Genomic DNA, 22,697 nt, shown 5'->3' with positions numbered 1-22,697 from the left:
CCTTGTGCCTGCGATATTTGACCTTCCTGCTTCATGGATATTTGCACAGTGCAGGAAGGTGAGAATGTTAGATGATTTTTCTCATCTCTTGTCTGTTACTGATGGGGGAAGTCATCAAAGCAATGTTCATCCACATCATGTCTGACACTCTGTATAGTCACAGCCAAGCCAGAATCCTTATTGAGGTGATCCTCATCAGTCAGATGTGTATTCTGATAGCAGGATGATGTCATCAGAGAAATGTGCATTTTGACAGCAGAATCATGACATCAGAGAGACTTGGAATGAAGACATTACAGGGACATGCATTCTGACAGGAGAATTTAAATAATCAAAGAGATGTGGATTCTGACAGCAGAATGTTCTCAGAGAGAAAATAATTTTGACAGCATGATGATGTCATCAGAGAGATGTGCATTCTGACTGCAGAATGATGTCATCAGAGGGATGGCCATTCTGAGAGCAGAATGATGACATCATGGAGACACACATTCTGACAGCAGAATGATGACATCACAGAGACATGCATTCTCACAGTGGGATGATGTCTTCAGAGGATGTTGTCAGCGGACAGATGTGGTAGAGACCTGAACCACAGACAGCTCCCACCCAGGGCCCAGTCAATACACCTCTAATTCCCAGCTCTCACTCCAGCAGAGCTCTCTACTCTAACAGCCGCATCAGTGTTGCATTTCAAAGAGAAATAAAGAGACTGAATAAACTGCACAAGAGAGATATCGTCTTCTCTCAAGCAATGTTTGGATGAGACTCTTAGGTCAATTTGCTACTACAGTAACTACCAAATGGGCTAGATGGGCCCATTACCTTCTGTTACTTGTAATTATTTTTATGTTCTTACAGGGAGCGGTAGTCTAATGAGGGGAACTATGTTTAACCAAAGGAGTCTAACATTTGTGTCTGCCCTGCAATGGACTGAGTTCTTTAGGCTGAGACCTATTCCTGGATCCTATAGTGTCTGAGGGAGGGTTGTGAGCTTTTGAAACATGTGATAAATTCTTAACAAAGACATACAACAGGAGGAAGAAACAAGGGAACTGGCTAATAGAACTGCTATCGAAATGGGAAATCTCCCTTTGATCATTCCCACTGGATCACTGCTGCTTCTGCTTAGATCATTGCATGGGCAGAACCCATCAGGCCATGTTCTTCTGAAGATCTGTCGATCGCCCACAGCATCTCTGAGGTCCCCCTCCCTGCTTCAAAAATACCAGAGAGGCTAACTAGTTTTGGTGTTTTGAATGGCAGAGAGTATTCTCCCTTGTCCTACCCACCTTCCTCTGCAGTAGACTGAAGAATATTTTAGGGAAACCCCTCTTCACTGACGAAAAAACCTTCACGCCATAAGACTGTCCATTTCAGGATTGCTCATTGTCCAGGGCCTCTTATTTAGAAAGCCCATCGCTAAGCAATTTAGTGTTTCTAGCAAAAATAACTGTGGAAGAGCTTGCTAAAGGCTGACCATGGGAGAAGTATGGCAGGCAGGCTCTATGACACAGCTGTGGGCTTCAGAGTATTGTGTAGCCCCAATTACCCCCACCCCTCCTGCACTTCCTCCAAATCAGCTGAAACACGTTTTTTCAGAAGCAGTTTTTTTAGCCAGTAAGTTAGGTTCATGGAGTCCCGTTTGGCAACACTTCTAGATACCTTTGACTATATGAGTCAATTTAAGAGCTCCAAGCCAAGACTTAAGCCTCAAAATAACTATGTTTATGCTCAGACTGCCCTTGGGGACATGTCCCATGAGTGTTAGCTGGTGCGCATGTTGTTAAGCCTTGTAAGCAGACACAGCACAGCGCAACGCAGACACAGCAGGACGCAGGCCTGGAGTCAGGAGTGACGACAGGGAAAAACAAACAAAGAGATCAGCCCTTTCCAACGGTTCCGGTGATCCAGATGCTCCTGGGTACAGACAGGCTCCTGCCGGCAAAGTTCCATAGCAGAGACTGCTCCTTGTCAGAGTTTACAAAAGAGTTTTCCCCGGCGAGACAGCGTCAGCGCTGGGGACTGTGTTCAGTTTAGTGAAGCCACATGTTAACGGCTTTGATCAACAGCGCGATCTCCTTTTGCAGGCTCCATAAAAGTTATACGTATTCTTCTCCTGTGCAAAGTCTTCAACTTTGTTCTGCTCTTCACTCTCTGTTTTTTTTTTCTCCTTCGTCCTGCAGAAACAAACTGTAGTGATCTCCTGCCGAATTTGTAGCCGTGGTGTGTGTTAAGGTAGGTGTTGATGTTGACAGATTTGTGGGTTGCAGTACAAAAAGCGCTGTAGGACAAATGGTTTTAATGAAGAGGCGCAACCGCTAATGAGTCAATTAGGCTGGATTGGTCAAAGTGATGGATTAGCTACTACAGCTTCATATTGGCTGCTCAGCGGCACTCCCTCGGTGTCACCCTACGCAAGTGTGGGCTTTAAGGCTGCAAAGGATTAGCTGGTGCTCTCATTAATGAGGCTGCTGTGGGGAACTAGTTGCCTTGGAGCTCAGCCCTCTGAAAGCAGCTGATGGCTTCCGATGAGACTGCAGTGCCTGGTCTGGGTGGGACTGAGGGCACACACGACAGGGAAAATACCAATCCTGCAAGATAAACTAAAACAAAATGCAGAAGCAGCGCAGAGAAGGAAATCGTGCACACGCTGAAGTAACGGTTTTCTCGGGCCAGTAAATGAAAACATTGCAGGATCAGACCTCGCTGGCAGTGCCTGATCTCAGCTATGGGATTTCAAAGCTGTCCTTATAGATAGGGCACGGGCATGTGCTCAGGCAGGCTGGCACAGGGAGATGCTCAGCCCTGGCACGTGTGCTGGCACAAACACTCACTCATGCAGCTACAGGGACATTCAGGCAGGGAGAGATGGGATATAATCCCCAGCATTTGATCCAGAGGGCTCAGGGGCCTGGCAGAGTGATGGGAGTGGAGGGGGCAGGTACTGGCCATCTTTTTTACCACCTCACCAGCCTGGGCACACTGACTCGCTCTTTGAATCTTCCTGGCCGGCACCTGCCTCCCACCCCCCTGCCCCGAGCTCTCTTCCCGAGCTCCAACTACCGAAATGTAATTCGGGGATCAGCCCCCCTCTGGACCTCTGCCCATGTGATAATTACAGCTAATCGAGACGGGGGCTGGGGAGTTTATATAACAGGGAGCCTGAATGCACTCAGCATCTCTCTCTCTCTCTCACTCGCCGCACGGCGCCCCTTGTCACAGAGCGTTTGTGTTGTTTACAAACCCCTCTGCCTGCTCCGCAGCCCCTCGCAGCCCATAGGAAGGGAAGCAGACATCACAAAATAGCAATGTACTAAGTCAACAACAACACCAACGCCCCCTCTCACTGGGCCTGGCCATCACAGGGGCTTCACTGTAGAGGCATATTAAGGATCGCTCAACAAAAACTCATCATAGAATTCACATGTCCCTGGCCACCAGGAGCATATACAACATGGATGTACTGGTAGTAATAAAGAACAGCTTAGCAAAACATTCTGCTGCTAACAGCTGTTTCAGTCTGATCACAAGTCAGTGGCCTTACAAGGTTGAATTCTCTCTGCCAAATCTGTGATTCTCCTGATGGGACAGCAGTCTGTGCTCTATCCTGTCTGGTGGCCCTGGGCCCTAGGCTGAAGCTCTGTCGCGCAGTCTGATGATCATGCCAGTCTCCTTTCCTCTCTTTAGAGACATCACGAAAAGCTGCTCTCTCTCTCTGTGCTTATATTTATTTATTTTAGGAACTAAGTATTGCGTGGTTTTAATACAAATACTCTTTTCTGACATTTTTTTTCCCAAAAGGAATGATCGATCAGATGGATAGGTCTTCAGTCCTCCAGCCTCCAATCAGAGTAGAGCTTTCTGTTCCAGGAGGAAACTTCGCCTTCCTGTCCTGCAAGCAAAGAGCCCTCTAATAAAAGGTGTGTGGTGCCCCTGTGCCAGCGATGGCACCAGACATCCAGAAGAAAGTTTGTGAATGAAATGTGTCCTTTTGCGCTCCAAAAGTTTGGATAGGAAGTTGCTGGTATGGTCTGTGGGGATGCTGGGAAGCCTTTGTTGGGACAGTGAGGGCACAAAAACATGTCTGGGTAGGTAAGTTGTAGTTTTTCTTCTGTTTCCAGGTCAGAGGCAGGCTGATAGCTAGTGGCTGGAGATATTGGACAGCAGGCAGAGAATACTGAGATGTGCATACTGTAGGCTGGAAAAATCCAAAACTACACATAGCCAGAAGATAATGACTGCCTTCTGTCATTCTCTGATTTTATTAAACACCAGACACCCTCATTCTCTACTGAAGATTACACATGTGGATCGTTCATCACTGGATAAAACATAGATACAACACAGTGTTACAGTTCTATAGTGCTTTTTACCTTGGCTTCAGCAAAAATAACCTTTTTTAGTTCTCTTCTTTTATAGATCAGCCAGTCGAGCTATGAAAATTTGACATATTCTAACAAAATAGTGCGAATATGAATATGTTACATATCCTTGTATATAATTTGAGACAAATAAATAAGAAAAAAACATTAAATTGGTGGACAAGGTTCCAGATACTTACAGTGGCTACAGAGAGAGGTCTGGGACGACAGAGAAATCCTCTTACAATTTACTGTGGTCACAACTACAACTACAGCTAAAGGTTTTTGATAGGATAATTTTTGTAACTTAAAAAAATACTATTAGTTTTATCTAATCTGATATACTAAATTCACACCTTCTTTACTCTCACTTTACAGCAACCCTACTCTTATTGTACACCAATGCTACTGTTACTCTACAGCGACTGTACTCTCATTCTACACCAGCTGTACTCTTACTCTACACCATTTCCAGCCTCATTCCCTATAGACACTACTCTCACTCTACACCAACTCCACTCTCATTCCACACAGACTCTACTCTCACTCCACACCAACTCCACTCTCATTTCACAGACTCTTCTCTCACTCAACACCAACTCCACTCTCATTCCACACACAGACTCTACTCTCACTGTACACCAACTCCACTCTCATTCCACACAGACTCTACTCTCACTGTACACCAACTCCACTCTTATTCCACAATGACTCTACTCTCACTCTATACCAACTCCACTCTCATTCCACACAGACTCTACTCTCACTCTACACCAACTCCATTCTCATTCCACACAGACTTTTACTCTCACTCTACACCAACTCCACTCTCATTCCACACAGACTTTTACTCTCACTCTACACCAACTCCACTCTCATTCCACACAGACTGTACTCTCACTCTGCACCAACTCCACTCTTTTTCTCCTGTCGCTGTATGCTCAGCAGCTCTGGTGCCACGCACGCTGGTGTGTCAAGTGCATTGTGGAACTCAATGCTCCCTTCTGTGGAGGAAGAGAGGGAACGATGAGCCAGTAAATTCCAGGACAGAGAAGCAACTAGAGGCCAAACCTTCAAAGAGGAAGAGGGAGGGGGTGAGGCAGGCACAGTGTGGTGCAGGAGGGAGCACTCACTCATGTCAGGGCAGGGTGATGCCCCAGTACTGCTTAGCACCTAACAGGAGAGAGAGTTTCTGACAAGGAGCTGGAGAGGACGGGAGAGATGGAGATCTCTCCCATCCTAGGTCCAAGCCTAGTTCTCTGTTCTTACTATGCACCACCTCTGCTCTTGCTGTACTCTCATTGTACACCAACCCTACTTGGACTTTACACCAATGCTACTCTAATTGCACACCAATACTACTCCCACTTTACACCAACTCTACTCTCATTGTATGCCAACACTGCTGTCACTCTACACATACTCTCCTCCAGCTCCCAGTACTCAGAGTACACCACAGAGTACAAATGCTTAGTCGCAGAAAGGCAGTTTTGTGGTCTTGGATCAAGCGTAAAGTGCAGATTTAGTGTGTGCTGCTCTCTCAAATTATCCCTTGTTGTAAAACCCTTCAAAAGGAAGGAGAGGATGGAAGTTATGCCTTGAGATGGTGATGTTTTAATCTAGGGCTGTAGTCCAGCAGATTTTATAGGTGTGTTTCTATTTTCAGCATCCAAAAAACTGAGGGAAGGTGTGAAATTGGTCCAGGTAAGCCTGTAATTACATAAATGTTTCACTCTGGGTGGCTCAAACAACACACCGGCCAGAACAACCGAGTCACTGGCCAGATTTAAAGTTCTCCCCAGTTCAGCACCGAAGCAGTAAGAACAATCTTCAATGAACACAAACAGAGAGCTGAAATAGCAGGATTCTGAGTGATTTGCCACAGGACAAGAGACTCAGCCTAAACAATAAGACCTCCAGGCTCTGGGTCCTACAATCAACAGCTCAGTATAGGATTCTGATCAGCCCTTATCTTAGGGCCATATAACCTGAGTGCTCTGGGAGGGGAAAGTCAGCTCTTATTGTACTTTGTTAGGACAAAGTGCCTTCATGCAGTTTTGAAGAAAAAACACCACAAGCAGATTATTGGGAGCTGTCCAGAAATCGAGGAATGGATTTAATTACTTTAGCAACAGTGTGTAATTTTCAGTGTGTAATAGCCTTTTTATTTCAGTAAAAGGCTAGATAAGATCCACAGGTCAATTAACTACTAACTACCAAACAAGAGAGACGGTCTGAAAGACCTCCTCTCGTTTGTAACCTTTCTTGTGTTCTTATGATCTTTTTGGTTCTAGTCAGCAGGAATGTGTCGTTGCTGGCTCAATAGCCTCTGTTGTTCAGGTAGTCCCTCTCTTCTCTCCCTGGGGCAGTAGCTGTTCCCCCTGGCTGGACTCCAGCACAAGGGTCAGGACAGGGGGAGGTATACTCCCAGAGGAACCAGGCTTAGGGTGAGAAATGATGTGGCCACTATCACTCACACAATAAGCACCCTGCAAGCACACAGTAGGGTAAGCCTGGAATACCAAGTCAGCAGTTATTGCTAACAGCTATATCACCCTGCAACTCATAACCGCTAACTCACTACAGCTCAGCAGCTGTGAGCCTGGCCAGTACCCGGATGGGAGACCTCCTGGGAAAAACTAAGGTTGCTGCTGGAAGAGTGTTGGTGGGGCCAGTAGAGGGTGCTTACCCTGCAGCTTGTGTGGGTCCTAATACCCCAGTATAGTGATGGGTACACTATACTGTAAAAAGGCACCGTCCTTCAGATGAGACATAAAACCGACGTCCTTACTCTCTGTGGACTTTAAAAATCCCGGGGTGATTCTCAAAAAGAGTAGGAGTGTTACCCTGGAATCCTGGCCAAATTTCCCATTGGCCTTTACCAGTCATGGCCTCCTAATAATCCTCATTCATGACTCTATTCTCCTCCCCACTAATAGCTGATGTGTGGTGAGCATTCTGGCACACTTTGGCTGCTGTCTCATTATCCAGGTCGGGGTGGAGGGGAGTCCCCAATTCCTGTAAAGTGCTTTGAGTGGAATGGCCAGTAAAGAGCTATATAAGTGTAAGAAATTATTATTGTTCGTTGCATTTCTGAAGAAGCTCCTTACTGACAGGTCTGGGCCCTCTCTATCTTCTGCCTAATTTGTCTGAGCATGCCACTGCTGTGATGCTTTCAGAAAAGTCTCAGGAAGTGTGGAAGGGTAGGAGCAATTAAAGTCAACACCTTTAACCCTGTTTTCCTTCCATATCCTCTGCTGAAGTTTGATTGTTTTATGAAGTTAATGTATTTGTATACATCACCTCTTAATTTCCACTGTGTCTCTCATATCTTGTGTTAACTATGTCTGTTGGATTAGCCCAGTCACTTCCTTTCAGAATTGTATCAAGTTTTCTTGTAATCTCTTGATCTTGGATTTTAAGATCCTGGGATCTTGTAACCTGCTGGTGTATGACCCAAATCTAGACCAGCACCTTCTTTTTTGTATGTTATGGGATAACGATACCCAAGAGCCTGAACAGAACAGTCCTGTTGGTTTGGTTTTTGATCTGCTTTTGTATTTTGAGGGGATACATTTTATATCAAGTACTAAAACATCAAGATAGGTCAGGTGTCCTGCCTGAGTTTGTAACTAACATAATTCTGTTATAAATTTAGGTGAGGTTTTTATGTAGACTTTTTATGGAAGCAATTGAGTAAACCTGAGTGTCTCACCTAGGATTTGAGCCCACAACCTTCCAACTCTTAACTACTCCTCCAGAGTATTGTCTACATGGGCTCTTTCCACCCTGCATTTTCAATGCAAACTAGCAAAGCTAATTTGATTTGATATTGGCCATATGGAAGCAGTTAAGGGGCAGAGGAAAACAGGGTTAACTCGAAAAAATAACTTCACATTTAAAAGACCCTTTCATGGCTGAGAGCGTAATTATGCCTGACACTTAAAAAGAAGAAACAACAGGAGTGAAATCAAAGGGGGTAAAGTAAAAAAGCACAGCTGAAGCACGAGTGGTGCTGGGGTCTCTTGGGGGCAGCAGTGGGATCAGAGTCTGCAGGGAAGAGTCACGTAGCCGAGGGGTTTCCCTGACTGTGCAACAGGGATGACATCACACCCCGCTGGAACTGCTTCTGCGCAAAGGTGCTAGCTTTTGGTTGCAAGGACTTGGGACATGAAGGGTGTCACAGTTTGTTTTGTTTCACCTGCTACAGGAATGGTAATATGGTGCTCAGGTGCTGCTGCTGCATCTTCAGGTTTTCTAAGGTCTCTTTCAAGTTAAAGCTCCCGAAGAGCTGGATGTAATTTTAAGCTGCTCCCATTAAGCCACGCATGAGCTGATTAAGGTTAAGAGCTGGGCTGGAATGGAAACCTACAAACACACTAACTCTCCAGCACCAGGCTAGCACACCCCTGACCTACTGACAGTTTTCTCTGGTTCTCCAATCAAGTCTTTGGTTCCCCAGACTCTTGATATGCTGGAGTAATGCCAGGTTTTGAGTCCAGGAGCTGCACCTGGAGAAATATCTGAAGCTCTGTACTCTGAGCTAGTAGCAGTAAAACCTCATGTGATGCCCACTGTCAAATTCTCTCCAACAGCACCTCTATGCTATTTTTTTGTTGTCTCAAAATACAAATTTCTCATCAGACATTTATTCCTGATTCAAGGCATTATACTATCCCTGCTCCTTATCTTATACGTTCTTTCATTTCTTGATAATTTTAACAACATCCCTTCAGTTGTGAATATAAGCTACTTCAAGGCTACTCAGCCTGTACCTCCCCTCAATCCACACCATTACACAATTTTGCTGAAACCAGCTTCTTAATTATATATTTGAAGATTAGATGGATCACTATAACTATAAAGGAGCCTGCTTACATCAAAGTACAGCAGTGGAGTGGATTGGAGAGGAATGAGTTGAAGGGCTCAAAGGAATGGCGGCTCGGGAGTTTTCCTCTGGAAAGGAAGCTGATGTGTCAGAGATAAATGCAAAAGACAAGAGCCAGAGTGGAGACGGCAGCCTGTGAGCCCTGAGCTTATGAGTATATACAGGAGTTTTGTAGTGGAGTACCAGAGGATCCAGGATTGCTGTTTCATGGGTGTTACGACCACGGACAGATGTCCGTGTCGGGTCTTGTAGTAGATCCTATGTGATGCGGTAAGAGCTGGAGGAAACAGAAGACATGGTAAGGGAATTGTGCATTGTACTGTAGGTGGTGCCATGTGTGTCCAAGCCTAGGTACTGCCTGAGCTCCAGGCAGCTGGCTTTTCCTTCTTTTTGAGAAAACACCTTTGCCCAACATTCAACCGTACCTCAAGTTGCCCATGATTCTCTGGTGCAAGAAGCCACATTGTATTTTCACATTTTGCATTAGGTTTTACTATGATTACATCATGTGTTTGTCTTGTGCTTTGTCCCATTGAGTGTGTAGTCCCACTGTCCTTCTCCACACCTCCACCATACTTCCAAAATGCTTTACTACACTCTACTCTGCTTGGGACCGTGGCCTGCCACAGTAAAGCTTTTCAAGAGGTAACCTTTGCCATACACCTGATGGTGAGCTTGAATTAGAGGAAGGCACTATTACTGACTGTGGATGTTGTAATGAATGCCACTTACTGAACGTCACATAACTAAAGCCTTTCCAAGTGATTCAGTTCCTTTGGCATGTGTGCTGAAGTCCTGACGACCTGGGAGCACTGCAGCAAAAGCAGCTTCACTGCCCGTGTAACAGGGTGAAAGGCGCAGTAGCAAAAATATGGACAGACAATGGCAGCTTGCTCTTCCAACTTGTGACTGCATTTCTAAGGGGCTACTCTGTAATTTGTTAGTTCAGGTGAGGTGTGCTCACGGAGGTGGGGTCCCTGTCTCTGACTGTCCTCTGCAGAGGTCTATAGAGGTGATGGAAGGCAACACACGTCTTTGCACCCACACATCTCCATCTTCAACCACTTGAAGACCATCCACCACCCTCCTGCAGCAATGCTTAGCAGGGCCTAAAAGAACACTAACCCCCTGCCTGTGCTTTGAGTCTCAAAAACATATCCAAAGTGACAGTGAGTGAATTGAAACTTTGTGCTGCTGGCGACTTTGATACAAATCTCTCATGCAAGCTGTTCAAGTGCATGAAGCTCAGTGTCACTTATGCTCGTTTCACTTAAGCAAGAGGTGAATGAAAGAATTTAAAGGATGATTAAAAAAAGGATCATGAAGTAGTGGAAACTCGTTACATCAGAACATCAGCATCTGGCCGGGCGCTGAGAGTGCTCAGTGAGAAGGGAGAGGTCTAACTCTGAAAGACACAGCTCTCCACTGCCTGTCCGGCACAAGAGTGCTTCAGCTTGTTTGCTTCTAAAGTGATGGGAGGAAGTGAGGCCATGAACACCTGCAGCTTGTTTCCTGTTTTTAAGGAGCCATGCACCTGCAACCTGGAATTAACCATTGGAAATCTTGACAAAGTGAGGGTTTTCAGGAATGGGCCTCTCTATGATGTCTGACTCCTTTAAGACATCACTGATTCATTTTTATTCTTGAAAAAACAAGAAGTGTGACACTAAACTTTGTTCTTCATACAAAACCACAAGCAATTACCCTTCTAAAAGGTTCATAAATTGGCATAGCAGCTTTGGAGTTTCCTGGTTATTTCACAATCTTGCCAGTTTAGCCATGGTTTGCACAATCTTTTACCACGCGTCTCTGTGCTTTATGACATCTTTATTGTGATTTCATTGTGCCTGACCACTGTTACAAAAGAGGACTGTTTATAGAGTCAGTTGTAAACAATGACAGTATTATGCTTAATGGGGGTGACTTAGCTGGCAAATGTCAATAGACCTACTTGAAAGTGGTTGAATGGTAAAATATTACCCTCATGCCTGAATTAGGTAATAACATTGCAATGTTTTATTAACAGCAAAGATTGGGACCTGCATATCCGGACTGCTTCTCTAGTCTCCTGTCGATATAAGAAACCACCGCTCCTATCAAGCTCAACTGTGCCTCAATAGGCTACCTGGAGGGGAACAGCAGTATTAATAGTGTGGGTCCTGGACGGAACTTGCCAGGAAGAGCTTAGTCAAGGTGTCATGTCCAGATATGGAGGGCAGGGTGGAAAAAGGAGGGATATCTTTGGAACAGGTGGGGGAAGAGGAGAACTAGAATAGCTATTCAGTTCATATAGACCACTGAGAACTGTATGGATCGCTAGGAATCATCCAGGGTTTGCCTTTATGGAGTTTAAAGAAAAACGTTTAAAGCAGATGAGTGCTGTCTCTGACCTCAGGGTGCATTCAGCAATATCTGCCTCCATGATCAGAGAAAGGAGGATCTCTGAAGTGCTGCTGTCCTCGGTGTCTACAGCGTGCAGTGAGCCCTGCCCACCCCATCTCTGTCACATTCCGCCCTGCTGCCAGCTGGAAAGTTTACAGCACATCAGGATCAAACAAGCCCCCTCGTTTTTGCTCATGTGGAGGCAGAGCTCTCGTTTGAACTGGAAGGAACTCAATTAGCACAGTGCCAAGTAGACCAGCATTGCTCAGGAATAGCTCATGCTGTGCATAACCAGCAAAATGTTTAAAGGAGACAGCTTTCCAAAGCAGTTGAAAAAAAATTCCAGGCTTAAAGAGCAAATCAGTAAATAGATGCTTTTGTTTCCTGCAGATCTGTTCCTTAAGAAACTGATGTTTTTTAACGTTTTGATTCATCCTTCTTTTCTGAGACAAGAGGGGGCACAGACTGGAAGTCTCTCCAAACTGTCAGTCAAAAGGTTAGCCAATAACTCAATAAGTGACTTCTGCTTTCCTGAAGTGTGGATTAGAAAGATACAACTGCAGTTGGCCCTAGGACTTCCTTGCTGTACGGCTCACTGATACCCTACAAACACTACAGTGATTAGCATTGTTGCAGTGCTGGGGTGAGATTCAGTTCCTGGGGTTTTATCAGTATTGAGTTTGTATGTTCTCCCTGTGTTCATGTGAGTTTCCTTCCAAAGTCCAAAGATATACTGCCAGGTTAATTGTGCCCTGTGATGGATTGGCGTCCTGCTTGCAGGGATAATCTCTGGTCCACTATGAACCTGTATTGGATAGAGCAGTTAGAAAATGGATGGGATGGATTTATTGCTTGCATTTATGTAGCTTATATAGCTCAAATAGCATCAAACAGAGGAAGGAGCCATTACTGAAATGCAGACCTCCTAGTGATTCAGGTGCAGCTGTCAGACTATACTTCACTAGTTGAATTAAAGGGAGATTTAGGGAGGACAGATTGTGCAAGCCCTGCGTGGAATAAACCCAGGACACTGGGTTTGAAAGCCCTACTCTCACAAACAGTGCCATGATATTTTTAATAAAGTACAGGACCTCAGTTTAATAACTCATCCAAAAATTAGCACCTCATACAAAGAAATGATCCCTGTCATCATACTTCACTGACTTCCAAAGTCATTGAGAGAAGGAGGAGTGTCACCCACTGGTCCACCAACACCAGTTGCAGCAGCAAACTGGTTTTCCTTAGAGGTCTCCCATCCCATTACTGATGAGGCTCCACTTTCCTTAACTTCTGACATCGGGCAAAATCAAGCTACAAGGTAGCAGCACTGTTGTCGAATCAAGTGGGCTGCTTTAAGTCCACCTGGCATTGCAGTTGATACAGATGGTGTCAAGGAGACACTGCACTGTAAATAAACCAATAATGAGCTGTGGCGCTATTTTCAGTTTGATCCCTGAATCCCATGATTGAGGGTGCAATAAGAGGATGAGGCTGTCCTGTGAAAGCTCTCTAGATAACAGTGCTGAGTCATTCAGATGTCTTCGACTTTCATTTCCTCTCCTGTTTCTCTCCAGTTCTTCACTGTTCCTTGGGTGCTCCAGCCAGAGATGAACACTCTTGATTGCGAAATAGCATTTTTTAAATTGTTCAATGAGACACAGTGACACACGGGCTTCTCACATCTCACGTAGGAGAGTCCTGTCCAGATGACATTTCGAAGGGTCTACGTTACAAACGTCTGTGCACTTGACCCACGGCAGCGAAGTTCAGTGTGAAGTCCAACGTCAGCTTTTCTCTTGCCTACTCTGGCGGGACCTCTTCTTGATTTTCAGCCATTTTGAAACTTCAGTCATTCCCTCCTAGAGACGAACGTGTATTACAGCAAGAAACTCACTCTGCTCTTTTCCTCTGACTTTCAGACCACTCTACACTTTGTTTTTCACATTAATATCCCATCATAAAATAATTATTTCCTTCTCTGTTGAGGTTCCTTGCAGAGATACAGTTTAATCTCCCCTTTATTAAAGAGCAAGGTTAGGTAGGGGCAGCCTTTTGTTCCCAGCAGAAAAGAACATCTTGCATGGGAGTTTTCCCCAGGAAATGGAGTTCCCTCTTGGCTTCGGATGCATTGATGCATTGACAATTAAAATGTGTCTGAACAAGAAAAGCAATGTGCTTCTGTGTCCTGGGCTTAAGTCTAAACGCTCTCCGTAAGGTCTTCTTCAAGGCTTTTGTGGCAGAGTGATCATAACTGCACCCAGCATTCCAGGATTGATCCGACCAAACCGAGGCACAGTTCCGATTCACTGCAAGCCTTCCATGCTCTCATGCGTCATGATCTTTGGGTTTGGGAAGTGTCTGTGGTAATTCCCCCTTCTTCTCCTCTTCCTCCTTGCGCTGGATGAGTTTCACACAATAAAACAGTGGTTGGTTCGTATTTTTCCACTGACTTGGTTTCCCCTGTGTTTTGGCTCCACTTCTTAGCCACAGCTTACTGCTTAATTGCAGGCTGTGTTAAGGCGTCCCTTGATTTTTCCAACGGGCCAGCGGGAAGCACCACAGACTGGGCTGGGACTCGGCTCAGTGAGTGGCCCGAACGATAGTGGATTAGCGAGACTGGCCCGGTTCCAGGCAGAGGCACGGGACAGTTACAGTCAGCTTTGATATGATAAATGCTTCCCTTGCCTGCTCATGATGGGAAGCAGCCCAGATCAGGCCTTCTGGGCTGCGGCTAAAAGGCAGTGCCTAAGCTGTTGTTATTTTGGAAGTTTCCACGAATGCAAACGAAAGTGCAATTATAATGACTTAAACTCTTAAGAAATCTCAGAAACAATCCTGAAAGAACTCAAACACTTTACACCACTTATGAAAAAGCCTTAGGTGTTTGTGTTGACACGTCATGTAATGATAGGATATCTAGTTAAAAACGTATAATTTAATTCAAGGAAGGTTTTGTTAAAATTGTATAATGCAGTAGTAAGTACAATTATCATCACCACGCTATAGAAAAGATATTGCTACTCTGGAATCAGTCCAGTGAAGAGGAACCTGGACTTAAGGGAAGGTCCTACACTGAAAAGCTGACAGAACTGAACTTTTCACAGAGCGAACTTTGAGGGCACCTGACACAAGTAGCCAAAATCCTCAAAGGCACTGATAAAGTCAACCCAGCAGTTTTCTTCAGAATGAACAGTGAAACATGGACCAGATGACACAAGAGGAAACTATGTGGAAGCTTATGTTTTGAAATTAAATATGGGGGCTTTCTTTACCAAAAGGAGTGTGGGAGTATGGAACAAGCTGCTCAGACATTGTAGCTGAAGCTGATACCTTTCAAGAAACAGCTGGGTGAGATTCCTCAGATTCCTTCATTAACTACTACTAGCAAACAGACTAGATGAGCTGAATGGCCTCTTATCGCTTGTAATCGTTCTTATGTTTAGACACATCTATGAGAAACAATGAAGAGTTAATGCTTGTCTAATTGATAAGTACAGTAGTCTCATAAAAATGTGATTTAACATAGAAAATACAAGTGTACAATCCAGGTTTGTCAGCTTTTATGAATCAAAATGCATTAAAATATGAATAAATTAAAGTAATAATTTTATCATATATATCTAAATTGGGCAGTTCAGAGGTGCAGTGGTTATTATTGCTGCCTCACAGTGCTGAGGCCTTGGGTTCAATTTGCTGTCTGTGTGGATTTTGTATGTTCTCCCCATGTTCATGTGAGTTACCTCTAAGGGCTCCAGTTTCTTGGCTAGTTAATTGGCTTTAAAATTGGCTTTGTCTGTGTTTGTGTCTGTGCCCCATGACGGACTGGCGTCCCGTCCAGGGTGTACCCTGCCACCAGTTCCCCCTGCGACCTTTTACTGGATAGAGCAGTTAAAAAATTGATACATGGAGATACGAATGTGTACATTGTTTACATTCATACACTACGAATATGTTGAAAGTACTGTACATGTTACAGATTTAATTTGTAAATGTTGACACATCCTTATACAGTATCTTTTAGAGGTCTGGGAAGCAGTGAAAAAGGGAACCAATGTTAGGATAGACAGTAAGAAGCATAGCATTTGAACGAAGAAACATGATGTCAAATTTGTACAATGTGCAAATAAAACCTTAGATAATTGTTTACAATTCTGGGCATTGCACCAGAAAAAAACTAAACATACTGCTGCTCTAAATATTGCTTTCAATATTTTTAAAGTCCTTTAAGGCATTGACGAAGACAACTCACTGGACTTCTTCAGACTCTCAATGATTCTACAAGTGGAAACCACATGAAAGGGCCTTTAATACTGAGAACAGAAGGCATTTTCTTTCACAAAAGGTTGTGGTTACCCAGCCATGTCGTTGCATTTCAGGCTGAAATCCTCAGATCAATTACCTGCTAGTAAGCAAAAGGACTAGCAGCCATATCAATCTGCCACTCACAACTGGCAACCCACTGAAGCTCAGCAGGTGTGAGCCTGGTCAGTACCTGGATGGGAGACCTCCTGGGAAAGACCTCCTTTCTTAATTGTGATTATCTGTAATTATTTGTGAAAAGAAAAGTATGTCCTTGGATTGTGGGAGGAAACTAGAGTAACCAGAGGAAACCCATGTGAACACAGGGAAACCATACAAACTCCACACAGATAGCACCACTGGAATTGAACCCAAGGTCCAAGCACTGCAAGATAGCATTGCTTATCACTGCCCCACAGCCGTGCGGTTTAGTTGGATATTTGACCAGAATTAATTGCTGTCCTATGCCATGAAGCTCAAGCTGGTTTCCAAATGGACTTTAAAATAATGACACAAACTAGGCATCAAATTCAAAGACCAAAAGGTTACCAGAAAATCAGTGTTCTTCCTTGGACGGCACAGCCTCTCAGAGCTGTGGAACTTAAAGGAGCTGAAGAGATTCTCTATTTAAAATTGGTCATATGCCCCTAATGAAGAGTTAAAGAACCTTTTTAAAGAGCTCCAGGTAGCACCTTCTCAAGGGTATCAGACCCAAAGGAGGTATCAAAAATATCAATTGCTAGGGTATTAATGAATTTGCATATCACACAATTAGATATATTTACCAGATTTTGAACAATCTTCCATTTCTAAATTTAAAAGCGTTTCCAGCATCACATACTGAAAGTGCACCTGGATTTGAATACCGAAGAAACTTCATCTAGGATATGAATACATTTTTAGGGCAATTCATTTTTTTTGGAATTAGATTTTAAGGATCCACAAATATACCAAGATGCATTAAAACACAGTGAATGAGCATTAGGGCCATTTGATGTATATTTAATGACTCTCAGAATATATCCTTTAAGGATTTTGATTTCTTTCTAAGGGATATTCTTGCATTCAGATTCTGTAACTTGGCTGCAATTGCACAGATTTGTGATATAGAGTTTTCCTCTGTCTTGATACTATAGGCATTTTGTTGATACAAGAATAGCTTTGTTCTGGTAGCTAACTCATGTGACGCTGCATGTTTTTTTAGCATAAGAAATTCAGTTAATTCTGGAAAATTGCACTCTGAATGCTTTATCAGAACAGGGGAGGGACTTTGGAAGAAACTGCGATTGGTGTTAACTAAGAATGACAAACAGATTTGGATGTTGATTATAAAGTGATGAAGTGGAAGATCTCTTGAGAATTACAATACTGAAAATGCGTTTGATCGTTATCATCTGTATCTCATTTTTGTTTGCAGTGAAACGCCCATAACTGAGTGTGCACTGTGTAACGTCTGTTTTTCCTCCTGTCCATAAACCCTTGATGGCCATCAGGTTGTTACAGGCAAATACACTGTGTCAATAAGGTGCATGTGCACCCCACAGCACAATCATGCAGCATAATGATTTTGGAAAGGAGCCTGTTTACATGAAGTTGAGCAATAAAGCAGTATCAGGGAGGAAAAACCAAGAAAGGCAACTTTTTCACTGTGGTTTTACGTGCAAAGCAAATCGTAGTATATTTGGTCTACTGGCATTTTATAATATCATTATTTCAGCCATGTTTTAAAATTGAAATAGACTAAACACAGTCGCTCTAATGTGTTTTTTTACGATGAAGATAGACTCCTCATCTCTACATTGTTTTTATCTGTTTACCGGCCATGGGTCTCCATGATTCTCATAGCAATCAAAGTTAAGGGGATAAAGGTCAAAGGAAGCCCCCAGACCCTCTGGTAGTCGTGGAAATGTGTGTTTCAGCCAGTTCAATCTGGCACAGGAGGGCACTGCCAGGAATATTCAGCGCAATGCTGGAACATCTGGAAGGAATGATACATCTGTCCAAGGATTCTGTTCCATAAGGCTCTGGAAAAAAATAACTCACTCAACGGCAGATGGAATGTTCCTCCATTTTCGGAGAGGCCTGCTCTCTGGGCTATGAAGAGGGAGCACGACGGCCACAGAGTTCAGCCCCACAGGGGGATAACATCAGTGAGGGGCCAGTCATGAGGAAGAGCTCCCCATGTCAGCCAAGATAAACACACAAAGTGTTCCTTCAGGGAGGAAAAACACATCACACCTAAATAAAATCCAACAGCATAAACACCTGACGTGAAGTAATTGGGCGTGCTAGTAAAAATACAAGCTCTCAGAGGGCAAGAATGTTGCCCCCCAAGGTGAGCAAAGGGAAAGAAATTCACTTCCATGTTTGAAGGCTATTTTTAATTCGTTAGAAGTCTCTCGTGTTTATGGGGAACACTGAATTATTTCGGTTTTGAAAGTGTGCTGGAGTTCCTGCAGGGAGAACATGAGCTCGCTGCCTGCTTTGTGGATACGCTGCCGATGCCTGGGTGATGGCTTGCTGGCAGACTCGAGGAGCGTTTCGACAAGCCACAGGCCAAACAGCTGCAGCTGCATCCTGGTCGGCCAAAGAGAAGGAGAGTTTTTATATTTCACCTTCATAAACTACATGCCCAAGTTCACAAATATGCAGAGCAAATCTTTGCAGATGTGACAGCATGGAAAATAGACATTCCGTATATAGTAAGGTACACTAGAGTCAACACAAGGCCTGTGAAAGTACGCCAACCCTTGCCAATAACATCAGGGGCTGCCATGTCTTCATAATACAATCCAGTTCTGGTGCAGGAGGAATTATCCCTTGCTTGTTTTGGGGCTTATAGTTTATTGGTCAAAGTAGTCTTTTAAAGTGTTTCCCGAAGCTTCCCAGTAAATTAGTTCCCCAATAATGTGATTCAACTGCCTGTTCTATACACACAGAACTCTTGGTCTCTGAGATGGACTGGAAAAGCACCTTATAACTACTGTAAGTTCTATAGAACAAAATGGAGACTTTGACATCATCAAAGTACCAGGTGTACATTTGTCATAGGGCAGTGTCAGGGGTTGACACCATTCCCAATGACAGAAAACATTTATAACAACAGCCACTTGACCAGTGATGAAAGGTAAGTTATACTGTATATACTGAGGGAGTCGACAGGTTTTGATGCTAAGGAAGGGAAGATTTTATTGGCGGAGGGGACAAAGACACCCGTGCCAGGGTCCCACTTACTCCTTGCTTTTTTTGGCTGTTTCAGCTGCAGAAGCTGTGTTTCTCATTTGATTAGAAAAAAATTGGAATTGAAACAATCGAAAGCATTTCGTAGCCGTAAAGGGGAGTTTTCAGTCACATGTCTTTGACGCTCCCACCATGGAAATTGACATGTCCATCACAGAAACTAACACTGCCACCATGGAGACCAACATGCCCACCATTAGGGCTATACCCTGGGTAGGACCTTTAGAAGTCTGCTGATTTGAAATTGAGGAGAAAACAGTTTAACTTGGAAATCTTCTTTCATCTCTTCTGCTGGAAGAGGCACCGGGAAGAATTCCGGTATCCTCTACCTGTTGGACAAAGCAGACTGCCTTAACAAGCAGCTTTCCATTAGTACTACTATTGTATTTCTCTTTGGAAAATAATTAATGAAATCCTGTGTCATTTTTCTGTCTTTTCTGACTCAGAAATCAGATCTCTCATTATACACTGGCAAGAAGGACGTTATAAAAAGTAGAATTCTTACCCTGGGCGCTGGAGGTGAAGCTATTAAAATATGGCACAGCAGCTTTTTGTTGAAGATATTCTGTTCAAAAGTGCTGAGCTCCAGTTTACAGGACCTGTGTGACACGGTTCTCTCAGGGCAGCTGAAGACAGGGTCCTTTCTCTTTGCCTGGTCTGGCTCACACCGCAAGAGAGAGCCTGAGAAGTGCACTGACACTCTGTAGAGAGATAAGGACACGTGGCTGCAGCCCTCCTCCATTCAGCAATCACTCCTATTTTCCCGTTATAACAACACACAAGGATAGCATGGTGGCACATGGTTAGCATTTCTGCCTCTGTATTAACATGGGTTAACTCTGGGGGTTCCGGTTTCCTCCCAGAGTCAAAAGAGATTCTAGTAGGTTAATTGGCTTTTGGGAAAATTGGCCCTGGTGTGAATGTGTGTGTTTGTCTGTGTGTGACCTGTGGTGGACTGGCTGTAATGAGAGCTGGTCCAGGCTCCCGTGAAGCGTAGTTCAGGACCCTATGCAGACGGTGTAATCCGTAAGTAAGTGGAGAAGGACAACAGGGAAAACACGATGAGGATCAGGACAGGATGACAGACAGGGGGGTTGACGGCCGTGATCTGGTGCTCGGGGGGGCGTGGTGCAGGCGAACAAGCCCAAACAGTCCAAGGGGGAAATCTGGGGCGCAGTCCAAAGTCCAAGAACCGGGGGATCCATCCGAGACGAGACAAACAAGGTTAAAATCCGCTACGAGCCCCGGACATAGATGGTTAGGACACCGTGATGATTCCTGTCCCGTTGGGTCTCTCTTGTACCCGCTGGTAGGTGGGCTTCCGGGCATCCATCTACCAATGCTGAGCCAGAAATAGTGAGAGCGCCAGGCTTAAGTAGTGTCAGACTGAACAGGGGGCAGGTGCACAAAATTAAATCAACAAAATATGAAAGGGTTGGAGCGCCCTTAAGAGGAGAGATTACAATCATGACACTGGTGTCCTGAACAGGGTGTAACAACGCCTGTTCTTGCTGGGATAGGCTGCGGCTCCCCCTTGACCCTGAATTGGACAAAGTGATTAGAAAATAGAGGAATAGATGGAACAACTAGAGGCAATCTCTTCTGCCCCCTATACTCTAAATCAGGGTTACACAAGTCCAGAACTTGATGTTCTGCAACTTTGAGGTTCCAGCAAGTTTCTTAGTCACGTTAAATGACCTGCCACTGAAAGAGACAGAAAGAGCTATTATCATGCCCCAATTAAGACAATAATTAGTTTGACTGGGATATTAAGAGCTGAAATGAAGATTGACCTTATTTGGACAATCCTGCTCTGAATGGTTGCCTGGGCTGAAGAGCACAGACCGATTAGGGAATGAAGTAAAAACAGTATTCTACAGCGCCATTGTTTTATATACTTTATATACTTGATATAAAGCATTGTTAAAATTTTAAAATTTTAAGTTTTAAACAGCACTTACACACACACAACTATTTTATCCTGAATCTGAATGCAGGATGCTGGGACATTAGGACACTGGGATACTAGGATGGACTTTCTGAGTGGGACATACTGCTGTTTCTTGGTTTAGTTAGACAAACACTCAGAGCCGTCATCTAATACAGGAGAATCTGTCCCTCATAACCCCTATCCCACCTGTCAGCTAAGAAAATAGACTAGCTTGAAGCAGGAATATACCATCAGACTCCTGACTCCATCAGGAACCATTTTTGGCAGATGGCAAGCAGCGACACAGTTCAGCGTGACTGGAGACCAAGTAAAATCACGAATTTAGCACACACGTTTCCAGAATTTGATTACTGGCATTTACCACACTATCTTCACACATCTTCTATCAAATGCAGGAGGTTTTGGCACAGTCTACTGTTGATCAGTTCACTCTGGTCTTCTTGACACTGAAGCACTGACTGTTTTTGGAAGGGCTGAGGATGACAGAGTATCACAACATACCCTGTGTTAGAAGTCACTGGGTGACTCATGTATTTTGATCATTTAGGTTTAATGTGGCCACAAACTATGATAATGACACTGGAGAATGAGTGAATAATTGAATACAACGAGATTGGAATCTCTTCAGAATTAATTAGTTGAAATATTGTTCCTATCAAAGAATTAGACCGGGTTTTTTCAAGTCCAGGTCATTGCCACCCCTGTGTGTACAGGGTTTTATTCCAATTCCTTTGTGGTAATTTAATGGAATCTGAGAAATAACTGATTTTCGAATACAATATTTTGTAATTGTTTTCTCCTCTGCAGTTGTAAGAGATTGTAAATCTACCTGTTCATATTTGTACGTAACTTGAGACCTGCAACTTTCATATGCAGAAACACAGGAACACAGGAACCATCCTATTCTCCTCCCCACATGTCCGGATGGTCTCCGGGCTGGGCACCATCTGAGTCTAGTTCTGTATTGCCGCCATGGATCCAAGAGGACATCGTGGATATAGCTATCGTTTAGGAGGATTTTGCTGGTCTACAGAAATCTGCATGGAGTACTGACATACAGAAGACATGATGGATGGATTAATACCCCCATTCATTTATTTCCTTTTTTAAAAATTATATAATGTTAGCATGCCCAAAGGGGTTGGACAGCCAGCTGACTAAGGAGTTTTTGGTTCCTCTCCTCCGTTGTCTTCTGGTCTTCTGTTCTGTATTCAAAAATGTATGGTCACTTGCTTTGTTAAGTGCCTTGGGGCAACCTTGTTGTGAAAAGCACTATGTAACAATAAATTGAACTGAAAAACAGTTTAACAAGGCCAAGTCAAACACAGGTCAAATGTGGTGTGAAAACTGCTTTTTAAGTTAGTATCCCACCAGGCATCCTGTGCTGTAAATTCTCTGCTCTGTTGCTGTGCTTTTTTTTCAAAGCATGCTCTTGTTGTGAGTGTGTGAATTACTGACATTCCACCCAAATATGGGCTGTTGTTCTGGACATCAATAACGACTGATTTCAGTATGTCTGGTAATGTTGCTCCTCAGTCCAGCATATTTTAAGACTCAGTGATATGAATTGTGA

General features: G+C 43.9%; 1 long non-coding RNA gene across 1 annotated transcript; it reads left to right on the top strand.

Annotated features, from left to right (window-relative positions):
* Positions 1–1,835: 1,835 nt before the first annotated feature.
* LOC148676504 (uncharacterized) lies at positions 1,836–22,495 on the top strand. Its single transcript, XR_015940909.1, has 3 exons — positions 1,836–2,238; positions 3,805–3,923; positions 22,001–22,495. It is a non-coding gene; the product is annotated as an uncharacterized LOC148676504 (long non-coding RNA).
* Positions 22,496–22,697: the final 202 nt, after the last annotated feature.

Source organism: Lepisosteus platostomus, chromosome 2 (assembly GCF_059453375.1).
Source record: "Lepisosteus platostomus isolate fLepPlt1 chromosome 2, fLepPlt1.hap1, whole genome shotgun sequence".
In the NCBI taxonomy this organism is placed as follows: domain Eukaryota; kingdom Metazoa; phylum Chordata; class Actinopteri; order Semionotiformes; family Lepisosteidae; genus Lepisosteus; species Lepisosteus platostomus.
Note: the sequence above shows the minus strand (reverse complement) of the source record. Positions and strands in the feature narration are given on the sequence as shown.